This window comes from Arachis ipaensis, chromosome B9 (genome assembly GCF_059453495.1).
Source record: "Arachis ipaensis isolate K30076 ecotype BB chromosome B9, ASM5945349v1, whole genome shotgun sequence".
NCBI classification, from domain to species: domain Eukaryota; kingdom Viridiplantae; phylum Streptophyta; class Magnoliopsida; order Fabales; family Fabaceae; genus Arachis; species Arachis ipaensis.
In genome coordinates, this window is record NC_142444.1 from 59,738,688 (window position 1) to 59,761,711 (window position 23,024).

The 23,024-nt window shown below is 38.9% G+C and overlaps 1 non-coding gene and 1 pseudogene across 1 annotated transcript; both read left to right on the forward strand.

The window, feature by feature from the left end:
- LOC148544806 (uncharacterized) overlaps positions 1–23,024 on the forward strand; it is a 70,705-nt pseudogene that overhangs the window by 35,355 nt on the left and 12,326 nt on the right.
- Positions 9,569–9,676, forward strand: LOC148544807 (small nucleolar RNA R71). Its single transcript, XR_015902129.1, has one exon. It is a non-coding gene; the product is annotated as a small nucleolar RNA R71 (small nucleolar RNA).

The window sequence follows — 23,024 nt, forward strand, 5'->3', positions numbered from 1 at the left end:
CACCTTGACTCAAGCTCCGATTGTGAGAGGACCAGACTGGAACCAGCCTTTTGAGATTATGTGTGATGCCTCCAACCATGCAATAGGAGCGGTGCTGGCTCAGTGCGAAGGTAAGGATCCTTTTGTAATTGCTTATGCTTCTAAGACCTTAGACGCTGCTCAGTCTAATTACACCACCACTGAAAAAGAGCTTCTGGCTATTGTTTTTGCTCTGGAAAAATTCCGAGCCTATTTACTTGGTACTAAGGTGGTAGTGTACTCAGACCATGCAGCTCTAAAGTTTTTATTAGCTAAAAAGGAGTCTAAACCAAGGCTAATACGTTGGATATTGATGCTGTAAGAATTTGATTTAGAATTTAAGGATAGGAGTGGTTCCCAGAATTTAGTGGCAGACCACTTGAGTCGCTTTGAGCACATTAAGACTGACTCCACTCCTATCAACGATGCTTTTCCATTTGATAGCTTGCACGCAGTATCTGAAGTAGTTCCTTGGTATGCACCTGTAGCTAATTATCTAGTTAGCCATACTTTCCCTCCTAATTTTACTGAGCATCAAAGAGACAAGATGAAAAGCGAGTCCAAATATTATATATGGGATGATCCATATTTATGGAGGTGTGGTGCTGACCAGATAATTAGAAGGTCTGTGCCCCAATCAAAATTCCAGTCCATTTTAGAGGCCTGCCATTCTTCTGAGAGTAGAGGACATTTTGGCCCTCAAAGAACAGTTAGAAAAATTTTAGACTGTGGATTTTGGTGGCCTACTCTTTTTAAAGATGCTGCTGCCTTTTGTAAATCTTGTTCTCCATACCAAAAGTTTGGTAATATATCTAAGAGGGATGAGATGCCCCAACAGATTATGCTATTCTATAAAATATTTGACGATTGGGGCATTGACTTCATGGGTCTATTTCCAAACTCTAGTGGTTACCTTTATATTCTATTAGCTGTAGATTATGTTTCTAAATGGGTGGAAGCAATTCTTACCCGTACTAATAATGCTAACACTGTTGTTTTCTTTGTTAGAAACTATATTATCTGTCGCTTTGGATTATCACGAGCAATTGTGAGTGATCAAGGTACTCACTTCTATAACAGGAGATTAGCAGGACTACTAAAGAAATATGGGATAGTTCACAAAGTGGCAACAACTTACCATCTCCAGACCAATGGGCAAGCAGAAGTGTCTAACAGAGAAATAAAACGCATTTTGGAGAAGATAGTAAAGCCTCATAAGAAGGACTGGAGCACCAGACTTGTTGATGCGCTCTGGGCGTATCAGACAGCGTACAAGACACCCATTGGAATGAGCCCCTTCCGCCTGGTATATGGAAAGGCTTGCCACCTTCCAGTGGAGGTGGAACATAAAGCTTTCTGGGCTGTGAGGGAGTGCAACATGGCATTTGAGAAAGTTGGCACTGAAAGGAAGCTGCAACTAGCAGAACTGGAGACCCTTCGACTCGAAGCTTATGACAACGCCAGATTATACAAAGAGAAGGTGAAGGCTGTGCATGACAAGCATATTAAGAGGAGAGAGTTCAGACCTGGAGATCTGGTTCTCCTTTACAACTTCAGGCTGAGACTCATGCCAGGAAAGCTGATATCCAGATGGGAAGGCCCCTATGAAGTAGAGAAGGCAAAGCCATATGGAGTCTTCCACCTGAGTCATCCTTTAAGTTCCAATTTCATCAAGGTCAATGGACATCACCTAAAGTTTTATCATGGTGAGAAGATGAAGTAACACAAAGATCTAGAGGTCTTCCTCTTGGAGGACCCACCAACAGAAGCAGAATGAACCTGAAGACCGTCCAACTTAAGGACGTAAAAGCAAAGTGTTAGGTGGGAGACAACCCACCACGGTATGATTGTCCCTTTTTATATTCAGTCTTATTTTATTTTCTTTTTATTAGCATTCATCCATAATGTCTGCATATTCATCTGTATGCTACATTCTGCATTTTGCATAAAAAAAGGAAGCACACGATGTGCGTACGCGTCGTTTTTCCAATTCAGGCCATTCACGCGTACGCGTCCCTGAAGCGCACATGTCGCCTCAAATTTTGGCAAAGGTGCGTATTGAACAGAGAGTTGTGCATGCGCAAGTCTACCTCCGCACCAATTGCACAACCCCTGTCACGCGTACGCGTCCCTGACGCGTTCGCGTCGCTTGAAAATAGCGCAGCCCATGCGAACGTGTGATGCACGCGTACGCGTCACAAGCGACGCACAGCTAAACTACCTCATCGCCTGATTTCAAATCTCCCACCCCCCAATCCTACTTATCTTTCTCTCATCATTCTTTCTTCTATCTTCTCCCTTCTTTCTTCTTTCTTCTTTCCTACTTTCTACTACTTTCTCCTTCCTTCTTCATCTTCTTCATCAAGGTTCTTTTCTTCTTCCCCTTTTAATCTTCCATTATTACTTTAATTTATATTCCCTTCTTCTTTTTCTTTTTTTAATTTCATTATCTATGATTTCTTTGTCTTTTTTTTTTCTTTTTACATCCTTCTAATTGGTGTTAGAAATTTAATTGGGTGATTATTTTCTTCTATATTTTGCTTGTGGATTATTAAGGAGTTGTTTGACAATTATCACTAATTATTTTTGGGTTACTTGCATGTTCAAATTTAATACTTTCAATAACATCTTTACCATGCACGCTAAGTGTTTGTGAAAAAGCCCGTATGGCATTGTGCATTTATAATTATTCTATCCTTCTACTCTAATGCCTGTTTTTCACAAAACTCCTTAAATATTTTATTAATTGAATATAATTATCAATACAAATGTGACTGTTAGTTTGTTACGAGTGATAATACATTTAAGCTATTGATGCTTGATCTATTCTACTCATGCCTTTGCCGGCATGCTGGTGCACGAAATTGTGATCTCAGGCAACGGCGCCAGAAACTCTGTACGAATGTCTTAATAAATCGTTTTTCATTCACAACTTTGATACAACTGACCAGCAAGTGCACTGGGTCGTCCAAGTAATAAACCTTACGTGAGTAAGGGTCGATCCCACGGAGATTGTTGGATGAAGCAAGCTATGGTCACCTTGTAAATCTCAGTCAGGCGGATATAAAATAGTTATGGAGTTTTCGAACATAAATAATAAATAGAAAATAAGGATAGAAATACATATGTAATTCATTGGTTAGAATTTCAGATAAGCGTATAGAGATGCATTCGTTCCTCTGAACCTCTGCTTTCCTGCTGTCTTCATCCAATCAGTCTTACTCCTTTCCATGACTGGCTTTATGTAAGGACATCACCGTTGTCAATGGCTACTTTTTATCCTCTCTAGAAAATGGTCCGATGCGCTGTCACTGCATGGCTAATCATCTGGAGGCATCACCCTTGTCAATGGCTGCATCCCATCCTCTTGTGAAAATGGTCCAAATGCTCTGTCACAGCACGGCTAATCATCTAAGGTTTTCGATCATACTGGAATAGGATTCACCCTTCTTTTGCGTCTGTCACTACACCCAGCACTCGCGAGTTTGAAGTTTGTCACAGTCATTCAATCCCAGAGTCCTACTCGGAATACCACAAACAAGGTTTAGACTTTCCGGACTCTCATGAATGCCGCCATCAATCTAGCTTATACCACGAAGATTCTGATTAAGAGATCCAAGAGATACTCATTCAATCTAAGGTGGAATGGAAGTGGTTGTCAGGCACGCGTTCGTGGGGGAATGATGATGATTGTCACGTTCATCACATTCAGGTTGAAGTGCGAATGAATATCTTAGAAGCGGAATAAGTTGAATTGAATAGAAAAACAGTAGTACTTTGCATTAATCTTTGAGGAACAGCAGAGCTCCACACCTTAATCTATGGAGTGCAGAAACTCTACCATATGAAAATACATAAGTGATAATGGTCCAGGCATGGCCGAATGGCCAGCCCCCATGAAAGTCTAAGATAGCATAAAACTGATCAAAGATGATCTAATACAATAGTAAAAAGTCCTATTTATACTAAACTAGTTACTAGGGTTTACAGAAGTAAGTAATTGATGCATAAATCCACTTCCGGGGCCCACTTGGTGTGTGCTTGGGCTGAGCTTGAATGTTACTCGTGTAGAGGTCAATCTTGGAGTTGAACGCCAATTTGTAACGTATTTCTGGCGTTCAAGTCTGGCTTGTGACGTGTTTCTAGCGTTTAACTCCAGACAGCAGCGTAGAACTGGCGTTCAACGCCCTTTTACGTCGTCTAAACTTGGCCAAAGTATGGACTATTATATATTGCTGGAAAGCCCTGGATGTATACTTTCCAACGCAATTGGAAGCGCGCTATTTTGAGTTCTGTAGCTCCAGAAAATCTACTTTGAGTGCAGGGAGGTCAGAATCCAACAGCATCAGCAGTCCTTCTTCAACCTCTGAATCTGATTTTTGCTCAAGTCCCTCAATTTCAGCCAGAAAATACCTGAAATCACAGAAAAATATACAAACTCATAGTAAAGTCCAGAAATGTGAATTTAACATAAAAACTAATGAAAACATCCCTAAAAGTAACTAGATTCTACTAAAAATATACTAAAAACAATGCCAAAAAGCGTATAAATTATCCGCTCATCACAACACCAAACTTAAATTGTTGCTTGTCCCCAAGCAACTGAAAATCAAATAGGATAAAAAGAAGAGAATATACTATAAATTCCAAACTATCAATGAAACATAGCTCCAATCATATGAGCAGGACTTGTAGCTTTTTGCCTCTTGAATAGTTTTGGCATCTCACTTTTTCCATTGAGGTTCAGAATGATTGGCATCTATAGGAACTCAGAGTTCAGATAGTGTTATTGATTCTCCTAGTTCAGTATGTTGATTCTTGAACACAGCTACTTTATGAGTCTTGGCCGTGGCCCTAAGCACTTTGTTTTTCCAGTATTACCACCGGATACATAAATGCCACAGACATATAATTGGGTGAACCTTTTCAGATTGTGACTCAACTTTGCTAAAGTCCCCAATTAGAGGTGTCCAGGGTTCTTAAGCACACTCTTCTTTTGCTTTGGACCTTGACTTTAACCGCTCAGTCTCAAGTTTTCACTTGACACCTTCACGCCACAAGCACATGGTTAGGGACAGCTTGGTTTAGCCGCTTAGGCCAGGATTTTATTCCTTTAGGCCCTCCTATCCACTGATGCTCAAAGCCTTGGGATCCTTTTTATTTACCCTTGCCTTTTGGTTTTAAGGGTTATTGGCTTTTTGCTCTTGCCTCTTGGTTTTAAGAGCTTTTGGCTTTTTCTGCTTGCTTTTTCTCTCTTTTTTTCTATTTTTTTCGCTATTTTTTTCTTTCTGCAAGCTTTGTTCTTTGCTGCTTTTTCTTGCTTCAAGAATCAATTTTATGATTTTTCAGATTATCAAATAACATGTCTCCTTGTCATCATTCTTTCAAGAGCCAACATATTTAACATTCTTAAACAACAACTTCAAAATATATATGCACTGTTCAAGCATTCATTCAGAAAACAAGAAGCATTGTCACCACATCAATATAATTGAACTAAGTTCAAGGATAAATTCGAAACTCATGTACTTCTTGTTCTTTTGAATTAAAACATTTTTCATTTAAGAGAGGTGATAGATTCATAGGATATTCATAACTTTAAGACATAGTTACTAACTACTAATGATCATGTAATAAGACACAAACATGGATAAGCACTTAACATTAAGAAAATGAAAAACAGAAAATAAGAACAAGGAATGAGTCCACCTTAGTGATGGTGGCGTTTCCTTCTTGAGGAACCAATGATGTCCTTGAGCTCTTCTATGTCCCTTCCTTGTCTTTGTTGCTCCTCCCTCATTACTTTTTGATCTTCTCTTATTTCATGAAGGATGATGGAGTGCTCTTGATGTTCCACCCTTAATTGTCCCATGTTAGAACTTAATTCTCCTAGGGAGGTGTTGATTTTCTCCCAATAGTTTTGTGGAGGAAAATGCATTTGAGGCATCTCCGGGATCTCATGGTGATGAGCTTCATGCGTCTCTTGAGATCCATGAATGGGCTCTCTTGCTTGCTCCATCCTTTTCTTAGTGATGGGCTTCTCTTCCTCAATGGGAATGTCTCCTTCTATGAAAGCTCCAGCTGAGCAACATAGATGGCAAATAAGATGAGGAAAAGCTAGCCTTGCCCCAGGAGAGGGCTTTTCGGCTATTTTGTAGAATTCAAGGGAGATGACTTCATGAACTTCTACTTCCTCTCCAATCATGATGCTATGAATCATGATGGCCCGATCCACAGTAACTTCAGATCGGTTGCTAGTGGGGATGATGGGGCGTTGGATGAATTCCAACCATCCTCTAGCCACAGGCTTGAGGTCCAGTCTTCTTAATTGAACCGGCTTGCCTTTGGAGTCAATCTTCCATTGAGCTCCTTCCACACATATGTCCCTGAGGACTTGGTCCAACCTTTGATTAAGTTGACCCTTCTAGTGTAGGGGCGTGCATCTCCTTGCATCATAGGCAAGTTAAATGCCAACCTCACATTTTCCGGACTAAAATCTAAGTATTTCCCCCGAACCATTGTAATATAATTCTTTGGGTTTGGGTTCTTACTTTGATCATGGTTGCTAGTGATCCATGCATTGGCATAGAACTCTTGAACCATTAGGATGCCGACTTGTTGGATGGGGTTTGTTAGAACTTCCGAACCTCTTCTTTGGATTTCATGTCAGATCTCTGGATACTCATTCTTCTTGAGCTTGAAAGGGACCTCGGGGATCACCTTCTTCTTGGCCACAACATCATAGAAGTGGTCTTGATGAGCTTTGGAGATGATCTTCCATCTCCCATGACTCGGAGGTGGAAGCTTTTGTCTTCCCTTTCCCTTTTCTAGAGGATTCTCCGGTCTTGGGTGCCATCAATGGTAATGGAAAAACAAAAAGCTTATGCTTTTACCACACCAAACTTAGAATATTGCTCGCCCTCGAGCAAGAGAAGAAAGAATAGATGAAGAAGAAGAAGAAAATATGGAGAAGAGGGGGGAGGGGTGTATTCGGCCAAGAAGGGGAAGAGAGGATTGTGTTGTGTGAAAATGAAGAAGAATGGAGGGCTTTATATAGGGAAGGGAGGGGGTAATTTCGGCCATATAGGGTAGGTTTGGGTGGGAAATTGATTTTGAATTTTGAAGGTAGATGGAGTTTATGAGTTAGGTTTATGGGGAAGAGTGGATGGATGTGAGTGGTGAAGTGGTGATAGGGAAGAGAGATTGAGGTGATTGGTGAAGAGTTTTGGGGAAGAGTGTTTATGGGATTGTGTGAAAGAGGGGTGAGAAGAAGTGAGTGGAGGTAGGTGGGGATCCTGTGGGGTCCACAGATCCTGAGGTGATCCTGTGGGGTCCACAGATCCTGAGGTGTTCAAGGATTTACAACCTTGCACCAAATTAGGCATGCAAAATGCCCTTGCACACAACTCTGGGCATTCAGCGCCAGATTGGTGCTTGTTCTGGGCGTTAAACGCCCATTTGTTGCCCATTTCTGGCGTTGAACGCCAGAACCATGCTTGTTTTGGGCGTTCAACGCCAGCTCTTATCCAGGGTGCAATTCTGGCGTTCAAACGCCCAGGTGCTGCCCATTTTGGGCATTCAGCGCCAGAACCATGCTCTGTTCTGGCGTTGAATGCCAGCCAGATGCTTCTTACTGGCGTTTAAACGCCAGTAAGATCTTTCTCCAGGGTGTGACTTTTCTTCTGCTGTTTTTGATTCCGTTTTCAATTTTTATATTTATTTTGTGACTCCACATGATCATGAACCTAATGAAACATGAAAGAACAAGAAAAATAAAATTAGATAAATAAAAATTGGGTTGCCTCCCAACAAGCGCTTCTTTAATGTCAATAGCTTGACAGTGGGCTCTCATGGAGCCTCACAGATGTTCAGAGCAATATTGAGACTTCCCAACACCAAACTTAGAGTTTGGATATGGGAGTTCAACACCAAACTTAGAGTTTGGTTGTGGCCTCTTAACACCAAACTTAGAGTTTGACTGTGGGGGCTCTGGTTGACTCTGCAGAGGGAGAAGCTTACTGTGCCTCTTTTCCATGTTTACAGAAGGATAACCTTGAGTTGTAAACACAAGGGAGTCCCCATTCAATTGAAGGACTAATTCACCTCTGTCAACATCAATCACAGCTCTTGCTGTGGCTAGGAAGGGTCTTCCAAGGATGATGAATTCATCCTCATCCTTCCCAGTATCTAGGACTATGAAATCAGCAGGGATGTAAAGGCCTTCGACCTTTACTAATACGTCCTCTACTTGTCCATAAGCCTATTTTCTTGAATTGTCTGTCATCTCTAATGAGATTTTAGCAGCTTGCACCCCAAAGATTCCCAGTTTCTCTATTACAGAGAGGGGCATGAGGTTTATCCCTGACCCAAGGTCACATAGAGCCTTCTCAAAGGTCATGGTGCCTATGGTACAAAGTATTAAGAACTTTCCAGGATCCTATTTCTTCTGAGGCAATGTCAGTTGATCCAGATCACTCAGTTCATTAGTGAACAAGGGAGGTTCATCTTCCCAAGTCTCAATACCAAATAATTTGGCATTCAGCTTCATGATTGCACCAAGGTACTTGGTAACTTGCTCTTCAGTAACATCCTCATTCTCTTCAGAAGAGGAATACTCATCAGAGCTCATGAATGGCATAAGGAGGTTTAATGGAATCTCTATGGTCTCTAGATGAGCCTCAAATTCCTTTGGTTCCTCAAAGGGAAACTCCTTATTGATCACTGGACGTCCCAGGAGGTCTTTCTCACTGGGATTTACGTCCTCCCTTTCCTCTCCATGTTCGGCCGTGTTGACTATGTCAATGGCCTTGCACTCTCCTTTTGGATTTTCTTCTGTATTGCTTGGGAGAGTACTAGGAGAGATTTCAATGATCCTTTTACTCAGCTGGCCCACTTGTGCCTCCAAATTTCTAATGGAGGACCTTGTTTCATTCATGAAACTTACAGTGGCCTTAGATAGATCAGAGACTAAGTTTGCTAAATTAGAAGTATTTTGTTCAGAGTTCTCTGTCTGTTGCTGAGTGGATGATGGAAAAGGTTTACTATTGTTAAACCTATTTCTTCCACCATTATTAAAGCCTTGTTGAGGCTTTTGTTGATCCTTCCATGAGAGATTTGGGTGATTTCTCCATGAGGGGTTATAGGTGTTTCCATAAGGTTCACCCATGTAATTCACCTCTACTATTGCAGGGTTTTCAGGATCATAAGCTTCTTCTTCAGAAGATGCCTCTTGAGTACTGTTAGATGCAGCTTGCATTCCATTTAGACTCTGAGAAATCATATTGACTTGCTGAGTCAATATTTTGTTTTGAGCCAATATGGCATTCAGAGTATCAATTTCAAGAACTCCCTTCTTCATAGGCGTCCCATTACTCACAGGATTCCTCTCAGAAGTGTACATGAACTGGTTATTAGCAACCATGTCAATGAGTTCTTGAGCTTCTGCAGGTGTTTTCTTTAAGTGAACGGATCCACCTGCAGAGGTATCCAATGACATTTTAGCTAATTCAGACAGACCATCATAGAATATGTCCAGGATAGTCCATTCTGAAAGCATGTCAGAAGGACACTTTTTGGTCAGTTCTTTGTATCTCTCCCAAGCTTCATAAAGGGATTCACCTTCTTTCTGTCTGAAGGTTTGAACATCCACTCTAAGCTTACTCAGCTTTTGAGGAGGAAAGAACTTGGCTAAGAAAGCCTTGACCAGCTTATCCCAAGAGTTCAGGCTATCCTTAGGTTAAGAGTCCAACCATACTCCAGCTCTGTCTCTTATAGCAAAAGGGAAAAGCATGAGCCTATAGACTTCAGGATCTACTCCATTAGTCTTAACAGTATCACATATCTTCAAGAATTCAGTTAAGAACTGAAAAGAATCTTCAGATGGAAGTCCATGAAACATGCAGTTCTGTTGCATTAGAGAAACTAATTGAGGTTTCAGCTCAAAATTGTTTGCTCCAATGGCAGGAATGGAGATGCTTCTTCCATGTAAATTGGAATTAGGTGCAGTAAAGTCACCAAGCATCCTCCTTGTATTATTATTATTTTCGGCTGCCATCTCCTCTTCTTGTTCAAAAATTTCTGAAAGGTGCTTGTTGGATTGTTGTAATTTAGCTTCTCTTAGTTTCCTCTTCAGAGTCCTTTCAGGTTCTAGATCTGCTTCAACAAGAATGTTCTTGTCTTTGCTCCTGCTCATATGAAAAAGAAGGACAGAAAAATAATAATAGGGATCCTTTTTACCACAGGTATAGAGGTTCCCCTGTGTGAGTAGAAGAATAAATAAATAGAAGGAGATGAGAGAGAAGGATAATTTTCGAAAATTATTTTTGAAAAAGAGTTAGTAATTTTCGAAAATAGTTTTTGAAAAAGGTTAGTAATTTTTCGAAAATTAAAATAAAAAATTAAAATAATTAGTTAATTAAAAAGAAATTTTGAAAAAGAGGGAAGATATTTTCAAAAATTAGAGAGAGAGAGAGTTAGTTAGGTAGTTTTGAAAAAGATAAGAAACAAACAAAAAGTTAGTTAGTTAGTTGAAACAAATTTGAAAATCAATTTTGAAAAGATAAGAAGATAAGAAGTTAGAAAAGATATTTTAAAATCAAATTTTTGAAAAAGATATGATTTTGAAAAAGATAAGATAGAAAGATATTTTTGAAATGATATGATTGAAATTAGTTTTGAAAAAGATTTGATTTTTAAAATCACAATTAATGACTTGATTCACAAGAAATCACAAAATATGATTCTAGAACTTAAAGTTTGAATCTTTCTTAACAAGTAAGTAACAAACTTGAAATTTTTGAATCAAAACATTAATTGATGATGTTATTTTCGAAAATTAGGAGATAAAGATAAGAAAAAGATTTTTGAAAATTATTTTTAAAATTTTCGAAAATAAATAAGAAAAATGAAAAAGATTTGATTTTTGAAAACGATTTTGAAAAAGATAAGATTTTTAAATTGAAAATTTAATTTGACTCATAAAAACAACTAGATTTTAAAAAGTTTTGAAAAAGTCAACTCAAATTTTCGAAATTTATGAGTAAAAAAGGGAAAGATATTTTTTTATTTTTGAATTTTTTATGATGAGAGGGAAAAACATGAAAAAGACTCAATGCATGAAAATTTTGGATCAAAATAATGAATGCATGCAAGAATGCTATGAATGTCAAGATGAACACCAAGAACACTTTGACTGTCAAGATGAACATCAAGAACTTATTTTTGAAAAATTTTTAATGCAAAGAAAACATGCAAGACACCAAACTTAAAAATTTTTCATGTATAGACACTATGAATGCAAGAATGCATATGAAAAATAAGAAAAGACACAAAACATGAAAACATCAAGATCAGACAAGAAGACTTACCAAGAACAACTTGAAGATCATGAAGAACACTATGAATGCATGAATTTTTCGAAAAATGCAAGATGAATATGCAATTGACACCAAACTTTCAACTTGACTCAAGACTCAAACAAGAAACATGAAATATTTTTTATTTTTATGATTTTTTTTATTTTTTTGGATTTTTGTATTTTTTTTTCGAAAAAACATATAGGAAAAAGAAAATAAGGATTTCAAAATTTTTAATATGAATTCCAGGAATCTTGTATTCTTAGTCTAAAGCTCCAATCCGAGGGTTAGGCATGGCTTAATAGCCAGCAAGCTTTAGTATGTAACTCAGACATGCCACGGCTGACATTCCAATTAACTTGCCTCTATGCTGATGGTTGGAAGCCCCTATCCAAAAGAATTAGACATGGCTTTACAGCCAGCCAGGCTTCAACATGCTTCATGAAACTCTAGAATTCATTCTTAAAAATTCTGAAGAAAGATATATTTTTGAAAAGATTTATTTATTTATTTATTTATTTTCGAAATAAGATGAGAAATTTTTTTAAAGGTTTTTGAAAAATTTTTTGAAAATAAAACAAAAAGAAAATTACCTAATCTGAGCAACAAGATGAACCGTCAGTTGTCCAAACTCGAACAATCCCCAGCAACGGCGCCAAAAACATGGTGCACGAAATTGTGATCTCAGGCAACGGCGCCAGAAACTCTGTACGCACGTCTTAATAAATCGTTTTTCATTCACAACTTCGATACAACTGACCAGCAAGTGCACTGGGGCGTCCAAGTAATAAACCTTACGTGAGTAAGGGTCGATCCCACGGAGATTGTTGGTATGAAGCAAGCTATGGTCACCTTGTAAATCTCAGTCAGGTGGATATAAAATAGTTATGGAGTTTTCGAACATAAATAATAAATAGAAAATAAGGATAGAAATACTTATGTAATTCATTGGTTAGAATTTCAGATAAGCGTATAGAGATGCATTTGTTCCTCTGAACCTCTACTTTCCTGCTGTCTTCATCCAATCAGTCTTACTCCTTTCCATGGCTGGCTTTATGTAAGGACATCACCGTTGTCAATGGCTACTTTTTATCCTCTCTGGAAAATGGTCCGATGCGCTGTCACTGCATGGCTAATCGTCTGGAGGCATCACCCTTGTCAATGGCTGCATCCCATCCTCTTGTGAAAATGGTCCAAATGCTCTGTCACAGCACGGCTAATCATCTGAGGTTTTCGATCATACTGGAATAGGATTCACCCTCCTTTTGTGTCTATCACTATGCCCAGCATTCGCGAGTTTGAAGTTCGTAACAGTCATTCAATCCCAGAGTCCTACTCGGAATACCACAGACAAGGTTTAGACTTTCCGGACTCTCATGAATGCCGCCATCAATCTAGCTTATACCACGAAGATTCTGATTAAGAGATCCAAGAGATACTTATTCAATCTAAGGTGGAACGGAAGTGGTTGTCAGGCACGCGTTCGTGGGGGAATGATGATGATTGTCACGTTCATCACATTCAGGTTAAAGTGCGAATGAATATCTTAGAAGCGGAATAAGTTGAATTGAATAGAAAAACAGTAGTACTTTGCATTAATCTTTGAGGAACAGCAGAGCTCTACACCTTAATCTATGGAGTGCAGAAACTCTACCGTATGAAAATACATAAGTGATAATGGTCCAGGCATGGCCGAATGGCCAGCCCCCATGAAAGTCTAAGATAGCATAAAACTGATCAAAGATGATCTAATACAATAGTAAAAAGTCCTATTTATACTAAACTAGTTACTAGGGTTTACAGAAGTAAGTAATTGATGCATAAATCCACTTCCGGGGCCCACTTGGTGTGTGCTTGGGCTGAGCTTGAATGTTACTCGTGTAGAGGTCAATCTTGGAGTTGAACGCCAGTTTGTAACGTATTTCTGGCGTTCAAGTCTGGCTTGTGACGTGTTTCTGGCGTTTAACTCCAGACAGCAGCGTAGAACTGGCGTTCAACGCCCTTTTACATCATCTAAACGCGGCCAAAGTATGGACTATTATATATTTCTGGAAAGCCCTGGATGTCTACTTTCCAACGCAATTGGAAGCGCGCTATTTTGAGTTTTGTAGCTCCAGAAAATTTACTTTGAGTGTAGGGAGGTCAGAATCCAATAGCATCAGCAGTCCTTCTTCAACCTCTGAATCTGATTTTTGCTCAAGTCCCTCAATTTCAGCCAGAAAATACCTGAAATCACAGAAAAACACACAAACTCATAGTAAAGTCCAGAAATATGAATTTAACATAAAAACTAATGAAAACATCCCTAAAAGTAACTAGATTCTACTAAAAACATACTAAAAACAATGCCAAAAAGCGTATAAATTATCCGCTCATCACATGCTAATAAACATCTCGCATCTACTTGCCATAACATGCACTTGCTATATTTCTATTGATGAACTGATCACATGTTGTCGCAACCATGTGTTAATGACATCCTTCTTTACCTTGGAATTAATTATCACTTGTACTGCCCTCTCCCTTGCTTTAACCCTTAGCTTTACAAGTTACTTTCTTTTCCCCTTTTCAGGATGGCAACCAAGAAGGTTAAAGAGAAAGCTACTCCCAAACCACCAGCAAGGAGAGGAACAAAAAGAGCACTAGCTGCAGAACCATCCTCAACAGCAGTCAAACCGACAACAAAGAGGGTCAAGAGGATCATCAAGGTCGATGAAACAGCGAAAGCCTTTCCAGCAAGGGACACTACGCGGTTCCCTAACCGCTACTGTGAGCAGATGTTCCCCATCCTGGCTGAGCAAAACTACAACAATGAGCACCTACTCATCCTCCCTACCCACATCATTGAGTTTGTAAAACCCCGGATTGAGCCCAGACAATGGAGATTTTTACGGAGACAGCCACGGCAGGTTAATCTCTCATGGGTAGTTGAATTCTACTCCATTTTTCACATGCCAACCCTGCAGTCTGTCTATGTCCGTCAGAAGCAAGTCCCCATAACTGAAGAGGCCATTCAACGAGCTTTAAATTTTCCCCTTGCTCCAGAAGGATTGGATGCATTCCAAGAAGCCTCCTTCAAGCGCCAGACATACCAATTTGACTGGGACACCGTCCTCAGAGTTATAGCACAACCTGAAAGCAAATGGATCTATGGATACCATCGATCCCGACCTAAGGGCATATTGGCTTCAGCACTCACCTTGGAGGCTCGAGTATGGGCACAGATTATGTCCTATTACATCTTTTCGAGCACTCACGAGTCCCCTTCATTGCAGATATGGCTGTTCTCCTCTGGTGTATCCTTACAGACCAGCCTCTCAACTTACCAAGACACCTCCGACATGCCATGAGACATGTACAGATTGCGGGCAACCTATCCTTCTCCGCCATGGTTTCAGATCTAGTTTCAACAGCCGGAGTCTCCTACAGAGCTGGGGACACTAAGGCCATGATTCCACGGGATGATCAGTATATTCCTAACAGAAAGTACATCAGACCCCCAGTAGCCACTACCAGCCGGCCTGCAGACCCGGCCGGAGATATTTCCTCTCCTTCCATATCACAAGCACCTTCAACAAATCAACTGCTCCTACAGATACTTGAGAGGTTGGACCGGCTTGACCGGCAGGCAAAGCGAAGGGAGCACTGTAACAAGCGCCAATTTACATACCTCAAGGAGCTGATTGTTGGCAACCACCCACCTGAAGAAGACCCAGACATCCCGGACTCCACTTCATCCACCAGCACAGGGAGCCATGACAATCCCGACTGTGGAGATGCTGTTACCAGCCCCCCTTTGTTCCTGACTGATGGCACCGAGGATGGTGCCAAGCTTTAAGTGTGGGGAGGTCGGTCAGTACCTGACTTCCGGAGGTAATTGCTCTTTCTTAACACCAATAGGTTATTTTTCTTTTGTTAGGATAGGATAGATTGCATAGTAATAGGTATTTGCATGCATATTCTATTTGGTTGAAAAATAATAAGTTTCTTTTCAAGACTCTATTTTGAAAATTTCACTAATCTAAATTAAAACTTTTGTGTTAAAAATTGTTTGAAGATTGTAATTTGGAACATAAATGATAGCTAGAACACACAACCTGTGAGAATTGAGCTTAATTACATGATTATATTGTTTAACCATAATATTTTATTCTTGTGTGTTTGCTTCTCTATGATTGTAATCTATATTTTGTTCCATTCTTTATGTCCAATGTTTAATGTGTTATATGCATGCATATGATTGAGGCCATTATTTGATTATTAAATCACTTATCCCAAATAGCCTTCCCTTTCATTCACCTTTGTTAGCCACTTTGAGCCTTTTAAATCACATTTGTTCTATATCTTACCACATCACTAACCTTAAGCAGAAAAATAAGTAATACCCCAAATTGAATCTTTAGTTAGCTTAAGATAGAGATTGTATGTCAATCAAGTGTGGAAAAACTGTGGGAACATAGGTTAACAAGGGAATGTGTTATGTTTTTACAATTGATAAAATATAGGAAATTTGAGTACCTACTCATGTGGGACCAGAAAAATTATAAATCCATGTACATTGATAATGTTATGTTTACTTCTTAAAAAAAACCAAAAATATTCAATTAAGTAAATAAATAAATGAATAAGCGGACAAAATTACCCCAATGCTAAGTTAAGTTTAATGAAAAATCAATGCATATGTGATACAAGTTAAGAGAAAAGTTGATGCATGAGTATGTAATGCAAAAGTGGGAAAATTCTGGGTAGCTAGGCATGAATTTAAAAGTATACAGTGTATGTATAGGTGAGAGCTTAGATTAATCAAGGATTCAATTTATAGCTCACTTAGCCATATATATATACCCTCACCTTTACCTTAGCCCCATTACAACCTGTCTAAAGACCTCATGATGTTTGCATTGGTACATTAAATACTTGTTGATTGGTTAGGTGAAGAACAAAGTTTAGAAAGCATGACTAGAGAAGAGTAGAGTGATTACCCTATACACTTGAGTGATTAGAGTGCACATATACTATCAGTGAGGGTTCAATGCTTGATTCTATGTTCCCTACTTTCATGAGCTGTCTTCTTACAAGTTTACTTGTTTTTACTGTATAATTTTAATTAGTTATATCTGATTTATATTTTTCTTGAATAATTTATTTACTTTTAACCAAGTAGGCAAAATTATTTTAGCATATAGTTGCATTCATAGGGAATTGCATTGCATGAGTCTTACTTTCCTTTATTTAGTCTTTTAATTTTCTTGAGCTAAGCATGAGAACATGCTAATGTTTAAGTGTGGGGAGGTTGATAAACCACTATTTTATGGTTTATCTTGTGTTCAATTGAGTGGTTTCATCAAGTCTTTACCCACTTATTTATATGATTTGCATGATTTTACAACTCCTTCCCAGTTTTATTCTATGGTTGTAAACGTGCTTCCTAGAGATCTTTAATTAGTATATTTTAATTCTCCTTTATACCATTCGATGTCGTGATCCGTGTGTTAAGTGTTTCAGGCTTTATAGGGCAGGAATGGCTTAGAAAATGGAGAAGAAGCTTGCAAAAATGGAAGGAACACAAGAAACTAAGGAGATGACCAGCGAGCATCGACGTGCACACATGGCTCACACGAGCGCGCAACATGGAGAAATTTGCAGCGACGCATGCACGTGCCTGATGCGTACGCGTGGATTGGAGTTTTGCAAGATGACGCGTGAGCGTGACTGACGCGAACGCGTGACAAGGAAATTCGTCAAATGACACGCACGCGTGACTGACGCGTACGCATGACTTGCGCGATCTGCAGAAATAACAGAAAATGCTGGGGCAAGTTCGGGCCGAGTTTTGACCTAGTTTCTAGCCCAAAAACACAGACTAGAGCCAGGGAACATGCAGAGACTCAACACACATTCTCATTGGCATAGTTTTAGGTTTTTTAGATTTGAATCTAGAGAGAAAATCACTCTTCCTCTAGGTTTTATTTACATTCATAGTTTATTGCTTTTGCTTTTGGATATTGAAGAGTCATCACCTTCGTTGAAGATACTATTCTAGTTTGTTTTCTTACTCCCTATTTATTTATTCTATATTCTTAATTCTTGTTTAGAGTGGTAATTAGATTATTTTAGATTTATTAATGGAAAGGATTACTTTTACTTTTAATTAATTTTGAATCTCTATTTTATTTAAATTATCATGTCTCTTTTCTATTCCAAACCCCCAATAACGAAGATGGTATCCATGTCAATAGAGTAGATCCCCTACTTGACATGGGGGTTGATTAAGAGGAGACACGTGAGTTAGAATGCTCAAGTGGTTAGTTAAATTGGAAGTTGTTGGCTAATTCTGTATTTACTAACGCTAGACCTTCCCAAGGGAGAGGACTAGGATTTGCGAATAAGAGTTAGCTCAATCACTTGACTTTCCTTTATTTAGTAAGGGTTAACTAAGTGAAAATAACAACCTCTTTATACTACACTTGAGATCATTCTAACAAGGATAGAACTTCTAATTAATCATTCCCCCGGTCAAGACTTTTTATTTTGAATAATATAAATTCCTTTTAATTTTTGTTGCACTTAATTATAATTGTTTATTTTCTGTTATTCAACTCTCAAAATTCTCGGAAATCTCCTAATTAATAAATTAGCACCCTTTCTAGCAACTCGTTGGGAGACGACCTAGGACTCATACTCCCAGTATTTTTATTCTAAACTTTTGTGACAACCTTTCTAAATTGATGAGGCAGATTTTTGCTGGTTAAGAGCTATACTCGCCGCGCTGTTCTTATATTACAATCTCTTAATTGGTCTAATTTCTGCCACGCACCAATGACTCAGGAAGACTGATAAACCCCGTTTTGACGGTTTATCCTATATTGATTTAAAGAGATTTTATCACCTTTTACCCACATTTATTCAATGAAATAGCATGGTTTTGTGATTGTCTCCTTATTTGTGCTTAGATGTGAAAACATGCTTTTAGACCCTTAATTTGATGGTTTTAATCTCCCTTTGATTCCACTAGATGCCTTGATATGTTTGTTAGTGATCTCAGATTGAAAAGGCTAGGAATGGATCAAAGGAGTGAAGAGGAAAGCATGCAAAGTGGAGAAATCATGAAAAGTCAAAGAAGTTGAACTCGCCCATGGACGCGCGCGCGCACCTGGCACTTGCGCGCACCTGCAAATCACCCCATGGACGCGTACGCGTGCTGTGCGCTTACGCGTCGGTGCTGGTTTATGATTTTTTTAATGAAAACGTGATCAACGAATTCTCAAGGGTTGTGGGGCCCAATCCCAACCAACTTTGGCGCCAAAGATGCTATTTAAAGCCAAGGATTGAAGAGCAAGGGGATTGCAATCATACACACTCATTAGGATTAGTTTAGAGTTAGTTTCTAGAGAGAGAAGCTCTCTCTTCTCTCTAGAATTAGGATTAGGATTAGGTTTAGTTCTTAGATCTAGGTTTTAATCTTTCCTTTCTTCCACTTCTATCTCTCAATTCTTTGTTGCTACATTCATCTTCTTCTATTCTTTTGTTATAATTTTCTTTATGTTGTTCTTATATTTTGTTGTAGATCTAGTACTGTTCTTTCTACATTCTTCCAATTCAATAAGAGGTAATTTATAATAATTGTTCTTCTTTGCTTTTCTATTGTTGATCTCTTGCCTTTGTAGTTGTAGATTCCTTTAATTCTTGCAATTAATAATGTTTACTTCTATTGCACTCTATGTGTTTGTTGAAATGCCTCTTCTAGATATAGTGTAGATTTTGTTCCTCTTGGCCTAGGTAGAGTAATTAGTGACACTTGAGTTATCTAATCCCTTTGTTGATTGATAATTGGAGAGATTGCTAATTGGTTTGGAGTGCACTAAAGCTAGTCTTTCCTTGGGAGTTGGCTAGGACTTGTGGCTCAAGTCAATTTATCCACTTGACTTTCCTTTAATTAGTAAGGGTTAACTAAGTGGTAGCAATGAACAATTCTCATCACAATTGAGAAGGATAACTAGGATAGGACTTCTAATTTTTATACCAAACCAAGAGCCTTTTATAGTTGTTAGTTTATTTTTATTGCCATTTACTTTTCATGCTTCTTATCCAAAACCCCAAAATAACTCATAACCAATAACAAGACACTTTATTGTAATTCCTAGGGAGAACGACCCGAGGTTTGAATACTTCGGTTTATAAATTTTAGGGGTTTGTACTAGTGACAAACAACTTTTTGTATGAAAAGGATTATTGCTTGGTTTAGAAACTATACTTTACAACGAGATTTCATTAGTGAATTTCTAAACCGTCAAAAATCCAATCATCAAAATGGCGCCGTTGCCGGGGATTTGCAATGGTGTTATGTTATTGGTTATTGTATATATGTGAATAGTGTGAATATGTTTGCTTTTGTTAGCTCTTGCTAGTTTTAGGATTTAATTTTCTTGCTTCTTATTTGATTTTGTTTTCATTTTCTTCTTGCTATCATGAATTCTCACCTTGGCTATAAGTTTGGTTATCAACATGTTGTAGGAAATGAGGACTATAATGAAGATGTGTATCAAGAATGGGATGACCAAAGGTGGGAGGAGCCATATGCATATGATCAATCCTCATGGCAACAACCCCACCAATGCACTATGAAGAAGAGCCATTCTATGATGCATATCAATCCAATGGCTATGGTGAATCACCTTGTGACTTTCAAGAACCACCACCATATGAATATGAAGCATGTCCTCAACATAACTCTCAACCATACTCACAAGCCCCTTCTTACCAACCATCTTCATATGACCCTAATCCATATCCATCCTACCAACAACCATATGAGCAATATGAACCACACATAGAGTCACCACCACGTCAACATCAACATTTTCAAGAGCCACCTCCTCCACATTATTACCAAGATGAACCACCTCCAATATATGAAAATTTTTAACCACAAGATGAATACTACTTTCCACCACAACCTTCCATGGAAGAATACTCATATCCATTGATCCAAGAGCCACATGATCCTAATCATATTATCCAAGAGGAACAAGAGTCAAGGGATCGTCTCAAGGAAGCATTGGATCAATTTCAAGCAACCATGGAGTGTGTTGTGCAACAAGTGGAAAGAGTGGAAAACATAGAACCACCACAACTCTACCAAGAAGAACCACCTTCCTACTATGAACCCTCCCCTCAATTTAATGAACCCTTCCACCCACCCCAATCTCTAATGGATGAAACCTTTGGTGTTCTTGTTCAAGGGCAAGAAGAGATGAAAAGGGATGTGCAAAATTTCATGGCCACCTTGGATGCGGTAACAAATCAATTAGCCTCCCAATGCTTGAACACTCAAGGAACTCCCATGGCTACATGTGGAGAATCGAATGAAGGACATAGCATGAAGGAGAGATTGGAAACTCCGGTGGGAAATGAGGGAAGTTGCTTTGTATTGGAACAATTGGAGGAAGCTTTAATTGTTGAAGACAAGGAAGAAGTGGTAGAAGACTTAGGAGATGCGGAGCTTCCATGGGAACATAGAGTTGAAGAAAATCCCTCCAAGATGATTGAAATTGATGCTAGGGAGGAAAGTGCACACCTTCCAAGGCATATTCCATATGAAGACTTGGATGGGATAGAGCAAGAATTGAGTTTCCATGGCAATGAAGAGCAAGCATCAAGTCCTAGTAGTGGCGAATCCTTTGAACTTGAAGAACCTTCTCCCGGTGTGTTTGAAAATGTTGCGGAGGTAAACTTCTTTCACCCTCCCAATTATAGTTTGATTAAGGGAAAAGGCTTAGATAGTATTAATGAACAAAGGATTGAATTAGAGAGATCTTGTGAAGAGGCAGAAGTCCTTAGAAATAGAAGGATGGGAGTGGAATACGCTCTGTTAAGATCGTTAGAAGCATCTTTGCCTAGGTTGTCATCTACCCCTTCACTTGAGTAGGTAAAATTCATTTTTATTAGCTTTATTGTCCCACTTGAGTATGGCTTGCTTGAAACGGATGGTCAACTTAGGATCCTTTGTGGGATGAAGCGTAAGCGAAAGATGTTTCGTGGTTGGCGTTACAAATCAAGGCTCATTATGGTTGATGCACCAAATATGAGATATAAAGGTTGGAGTAGTGCTCAAATAGATGGGTCTAGGAGGATTGTTGGCCACTATATAGAGAATTCATCTTGTTCACCACCCGGATGGATTAATAATGATGATCAACTTCAAGACGGGTGTGAAAATAAAGTGTGGGATCCCAGATTACAAGAAGAGGATCAACTTTGGGAGCCCACGGTTTGTGAAGAACTCCATCAAAGCTTGGAGTTATTAACTTTGAATGATGAAGCACAATGGAAGTCCAAGCATTGGTGGATGTTCAAGGATGAATTCAAACACAAGCCACCTTGATGAGGAGCTCCCCATAAGTCCAACTTAAGGACAATAAATAAAAGTGCTAGGTGGGAGACACCCCACCATGGTAAAATCCTTTCATTTTCTCTTTTGTATATATTGGTATAATTAGTTTAATTTCATGTTTTGTTTAGTTAGTTGAGTATGTTTGGTTGTTTAAGTATGTTAAATAAGGTTTTATGGTGTTTTGGTATCTGTTTGGAGGTTTGGAATGCTTGGATTGGTGCAAAAACATAGAAAAAATTTTTGAAAAACAGAGCACCATCCACGCGTACGCGTACATGGCGCGTACGCGCACTTCCAGCATTTTCGACCATCCACGCGCGTGCCCCATGCGTGCGTACGCGTGGATTGAGAAGTCCCAACCTCCATACATTTTTCAGAGAGTTGTGCCTGCGCCGCGCCAACGTTGTGCCTCTGGCACAAACCCCACTTGCGCACACGCGTACGCGCCACTCTCGAAATAAGCCAATGACGCGCGCGCGCCATGCGTGCGTACACGTGGATGCCCTTTCTTCCATCCACTTCTTTTCTTTTCCTCTTTCCATTTCTTTCCTTCTCCTTTCTTCTTCCCTCCTCCTACCCCTCATCCAACACTTCCAAACACCATTGACAACCATTTATTTTAGTTAACTAATTAGTTAGTTAGTTGGTTGATTAGTTAGTTTTAGTTTAGTTTTCATTTTATTTTCTATCTTTTTCATTATAAGTGTTGGATTGTTATTCTTGTTTACCATTAATTGCTGCTGGGTATTAAAAAGGGGATGTTATCTTAACATCATTATGTATATAAACTTCGTTGGATCCTATGATTGAGGTTATATTTTGCTACTTGGTTTTGAGTTTTTCATGCTTACCTTTTGAAAACTGCCAAGTGATGAGAATTGCCTTCGAACTTGTAATTCTTTTGAATTGCATGATTTGGTCACCATGTGATTTGAACCGTATTCTTTGATTGGGCAATCTCTTGATGGATGATGTTGAGCATTTACCTTAATGCATTGTATTTCATGATTATATCCATCCATATGTTTGACTTGAATGCTTTCATGCTTCTCTCATGCTTGTCTTACCTTACCTTACAAGCTTACTTAAAGCATCTCAAGCACACTAGGATAAGTGACGTGCATGCTTCTTTTGTGACATAGCTCTTATTACTAATGTGTGTTCTAAACCGTGCAATTTAGAATTCACACACCTAATATTTCTTAATGTCACACTAATTCACTCACTCAATTCTAGTGATTTACCTCATTCCAACAATG